General features: G+C 52.8%; 1 protein-coding gene across 4 annotated transcripts in view; it reads left to right on the forward strand.

The window, feature by feature from the left end:
- COLEC11 (collectin sub-family member 11) overlaps positions 1 to 10,864 on the forward strand; it is a 38,788-nt gene that overhangs the window by 20,587 nt on the left and 7,337 nt on the right. The gene's annotated exons all lie outside the window — the stretch shown is intronic.

Consider the following 10,864-nt stretch of genomic DNA (forward strand, 5'->3'; position numbering starts at 1 on the left):
GGGGTCTCACTCTTGCTCAGGCTGATCTAGAACTCCTGACCTCAAGGGATCCTTCTGCCTCAGCCTTCCAAGAGTGTTAAGACTACAGGTGTGAGCCACCACACCTGGCCTCCAGTCTTTACTGACTGTGTTTGGTAGAGAAATTCCTTCGCCAAACAGCCTGGCTAGGGATTCTGAGGCTCTCTCAGACCTTTTCTATGGATGCTTCAGCTCCATAACTTTTGTTCCCATTTCAGGGGGGTGTGTATCCTTAAGATTATATGCTTCTCTTGATCCCACAAAGCCATTCTGGGTGCTGAGAGCCTCTCATTTGTTTCTCTAGGAAAGTGCCATGAAATGCTCAAGTTTGTGTGTCTTCTCCCCATTCTACACAATCAAGCTGTCTGTTTGTGCAAGATGCTTGCACTCACCATCCACGGGGGTGCCCTTGGGGAGCTGGGGGAGGGAAGGGTGAAGCATGTGAGCATTTGGATGCCTGTGGATCAGCTGGGGTAGTCCACAGGTGAGGCATCCCAACTGGCTTGTGGGCAGGCTTCCTGAGAGAACCTGCAGAGCAGTCATTAGGATCTGTAGCCTTTCTTCCCTGCTCCTAGCCTCTCCCAACTACTCAGCCATGCCAGTCACCCTGTATTCTAGGTGGGGCAAGAAAGAAATGGGTGTCTTTGGGCAGCATCCTGCATGGCTGGGGAGCTGTGTGCTCACTCACTATACTTTCACTTACCCCTTTGGGAGAGATTGTGGGCCAAGGTGGTCTCCTTTGGTGGTGAGTTGTGCTGCCTTGGGGAAGGAGTGGCACAGGTGAAGTGAAACTGCTCTCAGTCTCTTCAATGCAGCTATGCTTGGAGCTTTTGCTCCAGTGGTGTGCTGGAACTTCTCCACTGGACTTCTAGACTCCCACAAAGGTACTCTCATCCATAGGTAGTTGTCAAAATCAATGCTTTTGTGGGAGGATGATGATAGAAAGCTCCTGTTCTTCCATCTTCCTGATATCACCTATATGTGCATGTCTTGTCTCCCTAATTAGATTGTAAACTCCTTGAAGGCAGGGATTTGTGAATCACAGTGTGCCATCCTGCAAATAAGTGAGTCAAAGTCTGTGACACAGTATAATATATGTTCCTAATTATGGGGTTGATGGATTCACAGAGGGTCACATAGTTGAGGGGTGGGCATGTATGGGGGTGGGTCCGAGGTAGGATGTGGTGGACGGCGACCGTCGAGATGGCTTCCTCACTGCTCCACGGTGGGTGCAGGTCCATGGCCCCGGCCCAGGGAAAGGGTAGGGGAAGGGGTTCAGGAGGCCACTGGATAATTGAAGGTTTCTGAAATGTGGGGACCATGGAGGGCTAGGAGTCCACAGAGGGATGTGACATTTGGCATCCCAGGGAGTCAGCTTAGGGGAGTAATATTGTGGGATTTAGCATTCAAGGGTCTAAACTGTGTCACTTTTTGACCCTATGACTTTGGAAAAGCTATTTAAAATCTCTGTTATCTTAGTTGTCAAGTGGGGATATTTATAATGTGAAATTTATTTTTTCCAACAGTCACAGTCACTCATGGCAGCTTCTGACTTCCCCAACAGGAAGTGCACTTCCTAGGAATGGGCCTTTAGAAATGGGACCGTAGGATAATAGAGCTGGAAGTTCCACTCTGTTGGGCTCATTTACTTGGAGCCCAAGACTCAGAGGATAAGTGACCAACCTGTCCATGGTCACATGGCCAGAGAAGGCCTGGAGCCCAAGCCCCGTGTCTAGAGATCAGTATGGCTTGCTGGGAGAAACGGGGTTAGGGATGGTGTGGACCCATCCTCAGCTGGGTGCGGAGAGACCACAGACGTGGAGCCGGGCGGATCAGGTTTGCACTGTGGCTCCACCACCTGCCAGTCACATGAGCTTCTGCAAACTGCTTCACCTTTCCCAGCCTCCGTTTTTACATACCTGTTTCCCCTGAGAATGACAGTGGCGCAGGTCTGATACATGTCCAGGTGCTTCTTGAAAGGGGCTCCTGAGGAGGAGGGGTGCAGAGCTGGAAGAGCACAGTCGGGGTGCAACAGATCAATTTAGACACCAGTGCCCCAGCTTCCTAATTCTGTGACCCCTGCAGACCACAGTTTCCAACCTGTGACATCAAAATAACAACACTGAGAGTGGTTGCCAAACGGTGGGCCACTGGGCGTAGATCCACGTTACCTTCATTGTTGTGCCCCCAAGGCCTGCATGGGACCTAACACTCAGAAGGTCTTTAACCAATTGTTTGAAAACTATCTTGAGATTTAATATCTTTGAGTATCTCAGCTCTGTGGCTGAGGCTGAGGCCTATGGCTGAGGGCCCCGGGTCTGCGTAGTCGACTCCCTTCCCCAGGTGAAGGAGCTGCCCCCTGGTCCCGGACAGCCGGTCTACGGGCAGAGGCTTCCGGCTAAGCCAGGCTGGGCTGCATTCTGTGCTTGTCTCGGAGTGGGGGCTCTGCCTCTCAAACGGTGGTGCTCACAGGACCACCAGGGCTCTTGTTAAAATGCAGCTCCTGGTTCCTGCAGCTGCCTGGCAGGGTGTGGGCTCTGGATGCCTCAGCCTCCGGGAGGGGCAGGCTGCGTCTGCGCCTGTGTCTGTGTCTGAGTCTGAGTGGGGCCTGGCCCGCAGGTGGGGCTGCGTTCGGGGAGAGCGCGTGCTGCTGGGTTGCCTTTTCTGAAGTAACAAAGCCAGGCCAAGCGCCCAGCAGAAATCTCCTGCTGTTCTTTGTTGTTTATTGATATAAGAACAATTTCCACATTCGCGGACCCCACGGCTGTGTGGAAATAGTATAGAGAGTGGCTTTGCTGAGCTGACCTGCTAAGAGCGTGTCATCTCAGCCTTCTTGGCTTCTGGTCTCCAGACACATGCTGAGACGAGAGTGAGGAAGCCACCCTGGCGCCCCCATCACAGAAGCTGGGGCCCTCCTGGCACGAGGAGGAGGAGGGCGACCGTGACGGCTTTCTGGTCTCTGTCATATGTACATCCTCCTTCGTTAAAAATTGCTGAGGAAGCTGAATTCCAACGCTCTTTCTGTCCCTTCTCCGCTTCCCAGGCCTGTGTGATGTCTTCATTAGAATTAGTAAGAATTGCGCACCTGCTGTGAGCTGCCGCCACTCCTGCGCGAGTCCAGAGGACAGACGTGTGATGGGCTGTGGGGCGGGACATAGCGTTGGCTCCCAGCGCTCTGGGGTGCTGCAGCCAGAAGCTCCTGTGGCTTAAAGGGGGGGGATCTAAGCTCTTGGAGCCTGCCGTGGGGCCTTGTGTGCTTCCTGCAAAAAGCTCGCTGTCATTTGGAGGAGCCTGAGACCTTGGAAACAGGAAGAAGCTTAGAGCTCTTGTTCTAATCCGCTCTCCTTAGAGAACCTCTATTGTTCTGCCCAAGGGTTAGTTTCCAGTAAATGTCTGCAAGTTAGTGCAAGTCTGCTACAAAAAAGGCTGCGGATTGCTGTGAAGTAGAGAATGTGTTGACAGTCTCAGTGGATTTTAATGGTTCTCATCTTCTTCTTCCCCGACAAACTCAAAATAGAATATTCGCATCAGAGACAGCAGCTCACACCAGCACTAGGTCCCGGTGTGTGTAGCAGTTCATGTGGAGGGTGAGGTGTGGTGAGAGGGGTCTCCCGGTTACTTCCCGTGGTCTTGGTCTGAACTCAGCTCTGTGCCTGCAGGTTTACAACCCTGAATTGTGTGGGGGTCAGAAGTGTGTTTATTTGCATGCACTTGTGCATGTGTATGTATAGTATGTTTGAGCATGGTGTTGTGAATGTGCATATAGCAGGTATGTTTATATGTAGGTACATGCACACATGTAGGCCAGCATTTTGTAGGTATATGTGTATAGCGTGTATGTGTGTATACGTGTGTGCACATATATGTATATGCGTGTAAGTTTGTATGTGTGCTTATATGTATGCATGTCTGTACATATATATGTATGTGCATATATAGTGGTGTGTATTTGTGTGTGCATGCCATGTGTATATGTGTATAGTATGTGTATGTATATGTGCATGTATGTGTGCATATGATAGCTGTGCACGTGTATATGTATACATGTGAGTGTATGTATATGTGTGTATAGTGTGTATGTGTGCTTGTATTTGTTCATGTCTGTATGCATGGGTATACATGCTTGTGTGTATGTGAGTTTTGCGTATGTGTACGTTTGTACGTGTATATGATTGTGTATGGTTGGCACCTTGCCTTCGCACCCGTTCTTAGAGATGCAGCCGTCCCGCGGTTGCTGCCCATTGGGGAGTGGCTTTGGTGCACGCTGGGGGCCTGGCACGGAGGCGAAAATCCCCGCGGTCCAGGCCCTGCCCCACAGCAGAAATGCGGGTTCGGAGCCCTGGACGTGCAGTCAGGAGACCTCGGTGTGAGTGACATCCATGTCATCAAGAGCCCGCCCCGTTCCTGACGCTCACACTGACCCGCGGTATTGAATGCCATGAGGACGCCACCTTACAGATGAGGAAACCGAGGCTGAAAGAGGGTCGCAACGCATCCAGGGTTCTGAGGGTGGGCACAGGCGTTCGGGCCCGGCCCGCCTGACTGCAGGGCCTGTGCTCCGCGCGCTGGACACTCCGATCTCTTCCTGGGTTGCTGTGTGACCTGTGGGCATCACTTCACTCTTAGCTGGCTTCTCCTCTGGAGCAGAAGGACAGGGTCTCGGTCTGTGTGGGCGACTGTAACAAATAGCACAGACGGGGAAACTTAAAGTCAGAGATTTGTCCCTCACAGTGCTGGGGGCTGGGAGTCCGAGATCAAGGTGCAGGAGGGTGGGCTTCTCCTGAGGCCTCTCTCCAGGGCTTGCGGACAGCACCTCCTCGCCGTGTCCTCACGTGGCTTCCCTCTGCACGCACAGCCCCGGAGTCTCTACCTCTCCTTGTGAGGCCACAGTTCCACTGCATCAGGGCTGGCCTGTGACCCCATTTAACCTTTATGATCTCTTTGAAGACCCAGTCTCCAGGACAGTCACAGGGGTCAGGGCTTCAAGCTGTGAATTTTGGAGGGGCACAGTTAAGCACATAACAGGTAGTAATGATAATATCGTGAAGTTGAAATCAATAAGTACATCTGGACGTGATTTCCCAGCACACAGGATGCTTGGAAGTATTCTATTTACCTCTGGAAGGTGGAGAAGTGAACAGAGCTGCCTTAGGGTTCCAGGTGTGTCTACCACTAACTCGCGTTGGCAGTGGCGCCTGCAAGGGATAGATTATAGCGGAGTCTCCGCCGGAGATTCAAAGAGGGCTGCCCACAGGGTCTAGACGGGCCCTGCCCGGGCTTTAGTGCCCATAATAATCACTTGGGGAATGTGTTAAGATGCAGATGTATGTTTATCCAGCCCCCAGGTGATATCTGTGTGGCCTGTCCAGGGACCACTCCCCAACTCTGAGAGTTTCTGCCTCTGACTAATAATATGAGGTTATTAAGTATGAAATGTCAATTTCCTTAAGTACTACATTTGATGGTTAATCTCTGTGACCTTTCACTTTGACATTTGTTTTATTTTTATTGTAAAGGTACGTCCTCATTCTTTCAAATGCACATTCTGAATTGTGATTATCTTTCAAATTTTTTAGAACAATTTTTGTACAACCATAGATAAGTCAAACATTTGTATTATTTTCATATATGAGTTCTGTCGTAAAACCAATACAACGCAGACAGCTCAAAATATCAACAAAGTGTTTGTTAAGGATATAGCTAATCAATACACAGTACGTTGATGGCTTAAAAGTTCCATTCTGGTGATTTTAATTTTAAAAATGAGCCACATGGACAACCTGAGACCAAAGTGGATAACGATAAACTAAAAACTGTAGTGGAAGTGAATTCATCTTAGCCTACGCATAAGTTAACACAGTTTGATGTTACTATTCCAACAGTGTTAGACCATTTAAAACAAACTGACACGGTAAAGAAGCTGGATAGATGGGTACCATATATATTAAACAAGCATCAAAAGAAAAATCGTCTCGACGCTTGCCATTCTTTGCTGTCACGACACAAAGGGGAACCATTTCAACACTATATTGTTACCTGTGATGAAAAATGGGTTCTTTTTGACAATCACAAGCATTCAGCACAATGGATGGATAAAGATGAAGTGCTGAAACAGTCCAAAACCAATATTCATTTAAAAAAGCTAATGGTGTCTGTCTGGTGGTCCAGCGCTGGTATTATCCACTACAGCCTCATGAAACCTGGTCAATCAATTACAGCGGATGTCTACTGCAACCAATTGGATGAAATGATGAGGACGCTTGCGATTAAGCAGCCGAGATTGGTCAATAGAGACAGGCCAATCCTCCTTCAAGACAATGCTCAACCTCATGTCACACAAACAACGCTGCTCAAACTACAGAGGCTGGACTTGGAAACTCTCTGTCGTCCACTGTATTCCCCAGACCTTGCACCACTGACTGCCACTTCTTCCAGGCTTTGGACCACTTCTTGCAAGGAAAAGTATTCAGTTCTCAACAAGCTGTGGAAACGCCTTTCATGATTTCATCACCACTGACTCTCCAGGCTTCTTTGCTGCTGGCATAAATCAGCTACCTAAGGTGGCAAAACTGTGTCGATAGTTTAGGTGTCTACTTTGATTAATTGTACTGCTGCTTGTTTGAGATATACTAAGCTAAATTTTTGATTCGAAATCGGACATTTCGTGTTTAATGAACTAAATACTTGCCGAGGCCAACACATCCACCTGCTCTGTGCCGGGCCCTGTCTGGAGTGGTTCCCATGTTCTCACAATGAGAGGGGCCCTGTTGTCGTCCCCACTTTGTGGGTAAGGACACACACAGAGGCCACCCAGAGGACGAGGGAGGACTGAGCTGGGCTCCGGGGCCCTCACTGCAGACCACGGTGCCGGACGCTCCCTGTTTGGGGCGGGGCAGGGTGGCACAGCACCGAGTCACGGCAGGGGAAGCTGCCGGAGGGGATTTACTTACGTACATTATCTCACGAAATCCCTTAGGATAGGATTCTGGTTTTGCAGATGAGAAAACTGGGGCACAGGAGATCAGCAACTCGCTTTGGGGGCCAAGCTGAGGTGCAGACCCGGGACTGCAGCACTCCAGCCCGGCCCGCTCTGAGGGCCAGCCCCGCCCACCTTCCTGCACCAGAAACCTCAGCGCTTCTCCAAGTTTGCTTCTTGCACTGGCTGTATCAGCATCATGTGGGAACTTGCTGGAAACGCCCCACCCCTGACCTACCGAATTACCCTCTGGGGGCAGCGCAGCCCCCTGGGATTAACCAGCTGGCAAGACTTGCTGGTCCCAGGCTCAGGGCTCAGGGTGTCTCCGTCAGGACCTGCCCACGTTGCATCTGATCTTCAGTAGCTGTGCCTGGTTTCTCGAGCCCCCCTGGCAGGGACCGGGTCCCGCACTTCTCCAGGGCTCAGCGCCTGGCTGGCAACACGCCCAAGTGTCAGCCACAACCCTAAATCATGTTCACATTTGGCCGTGCGACTTAGAGACAAGCCGAAAGCCAAATGCTCTCAAATCATTCTCAGGTTATAACTTATTCACGGCAGCAGGATGTGTGCTAGCCCGGCAGTCCCCAACCTTTCCAGCACCGGGGACCAGTTTCATGGAAGACAATTTTTCCGTGGAACCAGGGTGGGGATGGTTTGGGGATGATTCAAGTGCATCACATTTATTGTGCAGTCAAACCTCTCTGCTAATGATGGTCTGTATTGGCAGCCGCTCGCCAGCACCAGCATCACCGCCTCAGCTCCACCTCAGATCGTCAGGCAGCAGATTCGCACAAGGAGCACAACCCAGATCCCTCCATGCGCAGTTTACAGTAGGGTTCGCGCTCCTATGAGAACTTAATGCCTCTGCTGATCTGACAGGAGGTGGCGCTCAGGCAGTGATGCCAGCGATGGGAGCGGCTGTAAACACAGATGAAGCTTCTCTGGCTCACCCGCCGCTCACCTCCTGCTGTGTGGCCCAATCTCTAACAGGCCATGGACTGGTTCCAGTCCTTGGCCCGGGGGTTGAGGACCATAATGCTAGATGCTTCCTACATCCTTCAGCTGATGACATGAATCGTTAACTAATCGTTCTGTTAAGGTGGAGGAGGGAGCTCACGTCCCCAGGCGTGCAGGCCCCTGTCCTCCTCGGGCCTCTCCCCACCACCGTCCTGTCCTTGAACACGCCTCACATCTCGGGTCTCAGGGAGGGCAGGGGGCGCATAACGCCCTTCCCATCTTGCCGGGTGGAATCCTCCCAGCAAACAGTGGACTCTTCATCCAGTGAAGGGTTCGCACCCAAGTCCAATCTCCTCATCGGAGTGGCTTCTCATACTCCTCTGCGGTGTTTGGGGTTTCAATGGGAAGGTCACGTTCCTAGGGCCAGAACTTGGTTTTTGTTTTCCACGATCTGGCAACACGGCCCCTCTCCAAGTGGGGACGCAAAGGGGAGTCCTGGGTGTTGGGACAGACCCACCTGCATGGGGGCCACTGCCCACGGCCCCCACTGCAGGGCTTTGAGGGAGCTGACCTGCTCTGGGGCCTCCCCTCCCACAGCCTGGTCCTCCCCACGCCGGGCAGCCCTGCCCCTCCCACAGCGGGGCTGGGGTGTAGCCCTCGATGGCCTGGCGGGCCCTGCCGTGTCCTGTGCTCTCTCCTTGCTGCCACTTTCCTGGCGGCAGGGCTGCTCGATGGGCCACAGTGTCCTCTGCCCTCTCTCCACCGCCCTCAGATTCCTCCCTGAGCTCTCTGCCCTCACACGTGTGTCCCCTGGGCTTCCCGCCAGCCCCTGCCCTCCTGCTGGGCACCTGCTCTCTGGGTGGTGTCACCCTGGCCGGTTTCCAGTGACTATCGCGCACTGACACCCCAGCTCAATCTGCCCCAAGCCCAGCCGTGTGCCTGCCCCACCTCGCCTGAGCGCAGTGGCAGCCCCAGCTCGGGGCCTCTGCTGCTCCTCCTCCTGCCTTCCTGCAGGGGGCCTCACCCCCCAGCTGGCCACTCCTAAGGTCCTGCCACCTCTGTCCCCCAGGGGTCTCTCTGGTTGGGATGGCCCTTCCTGTCTGGCTGCCCACCCACCTCCATCTTTGCCTGCTCAGTCTCCTCCACTGAAATACAGGTGGGTGTGTGACCAAACACGAATCTTCCTAACTCTGCAGGGCTCCACTGCTTGGTGGGTGCACCACACCCTCTCGGGGGCCCCCCTCACCCCCAGGCTGCATGGTGCGGTGGCCTGGCCGCCCTCCCACTGCCCCAGCGGACTCTGAGCTCCGCCACTCGCCACTCACACGGGGGCCGCCCAGCGTGCCGCACACGGAGCTTGTGCAGGGATAGCCGCATCCTGGCTGGGCCAGTCAGGGTCTCCCCTGCTTCCCCGGGGGCCCCAGGCTGTGTGTGGCCCCAGCTTCAGACCAGCAAACCACGGCTCTCGTGCTGCTCGATGAGTTGTTTTTATTGTATAATCAAATAAGAGAACAGACATGGATGTGTCTTGTAAATCAGTGCTAATGTCAGCCATTTCTGTGGGCCGTGTGTGCGTGTCTGCACGTGTGTGTGCGCGCATGTTTGTGCATCTGTGTGCATGTGCGTCCATTTCCGCCACAGCTCACTCCCAGGCCTGTGCTCTGTCCTCTGGTTTCCATCTGCTCTGAAGTTAGGGAAGGTTACATCTACTTAACAGAACGAGGCTGGGCCTTCCTGGCAGGGCTCTGAGGATGCAGTTGGTGACAGAGCGGGACGGAGCGCCATCTGTATGCAATGTGAGTGCTTCCCACCAGCCCTCTCCTGCAGAGCTTCCTGTGCCTAATTTAGTTTGGTTTCTGCAACAGGGGGTGTTATAAATGATAACAAAATCCTAATCACTCGTAAACATGTCCATGACAAAGTTCTTAAATTAGAACTGGTTGCCTGTGTGTTTCCCCAGTTTCCCCCGTGTGCTGTTGCTGTTGTTGGTTTGGCTGTGGCCAGTGGTGGTCACCACAGACCGGCAGGAGCAGTCGCCCAGGGTCTAAGGACTTTGTGGGACAACAGCTGAGCGTGGAGAGATCCCGTCCTCTGACCTAACGTGTTCTTCAGTCTTGGGCCTGTGATCAGAGAGACGTCCTGTGGGGTCCTGGTGCCTGTCTTGCTGAATGAGATGGGGGGTGGGACAGAGGGGTGGAGGACCCACACCCTGCTCAGCACACCCAGGCCACCCTGATGACAGATGACATGGAATCAGGCGTTTTGCTGTGGAACTGGTCAAATTAGGAGACGTCTGATGAAGCACTCGGGGACCCTCCCCCGGCACCCTCGAGTTCACTGTCACACACCAGAGGAGGCCAGTGGCTTTGCCAGCTGACGCCACCCATGTTCCCAGGGCGCTGGCGGGGACTGGTTTGCAGAGTTGCGGGTGCTGGGTCTGGTCTGGGTCCAGGGACAGGAGCTGGGATGGAGGAAGGACAACCGCCCTCTCCTCACAGTGACGGAGCGGACAGACCTTGGCTGAGGCTGGGACTTAGGGGCGCCCATTTGGCCTCCTCCGTTCCATGGTGTGTATGACTTTTAGGGGAAGTACATCTCCCTTTGGCAGCTATATCAACAGGTGAGCCGTGAAGAACTGTCCAGTGACAATCATACATGTGACCCGGAATAGATTGAGATCTTTTTTTTTAGTTTCCTCTTGTGTGTGTGTGTGATGTATATTGGATCACTTGTGTGTGCATGTGTGTGATGTATCTCAGATCACGTGTGCATGTGTGTGATGTATGTTGGATTACCTGTGCAAGTGTGATGTGTGTCAGATCACCTGTGTGGGTGTGTGTGAGGTATCTCAGATCACCTGTGCATGTATGTGATATATGTTGGATTACCTGTGCATGTGTATGCGTGTGATGT

Source organism: Propithecus coquereli, unplaced genomic scaffold (genome assembly GCF_000956105.1).
Source record: "Propithecus coquereli isolate 6110/MARCELLA unplaced genomic scaffold, Pcoq_1.0 Scaffold529, whole genome shotgun sequence".
Taxonomy (NCBI): domain Eukaryota; kingdom Metazoa; phylum Chordata; class Mammalia; order Primates; family Indriidae; genus Propithecus; species Propithecus coquereli.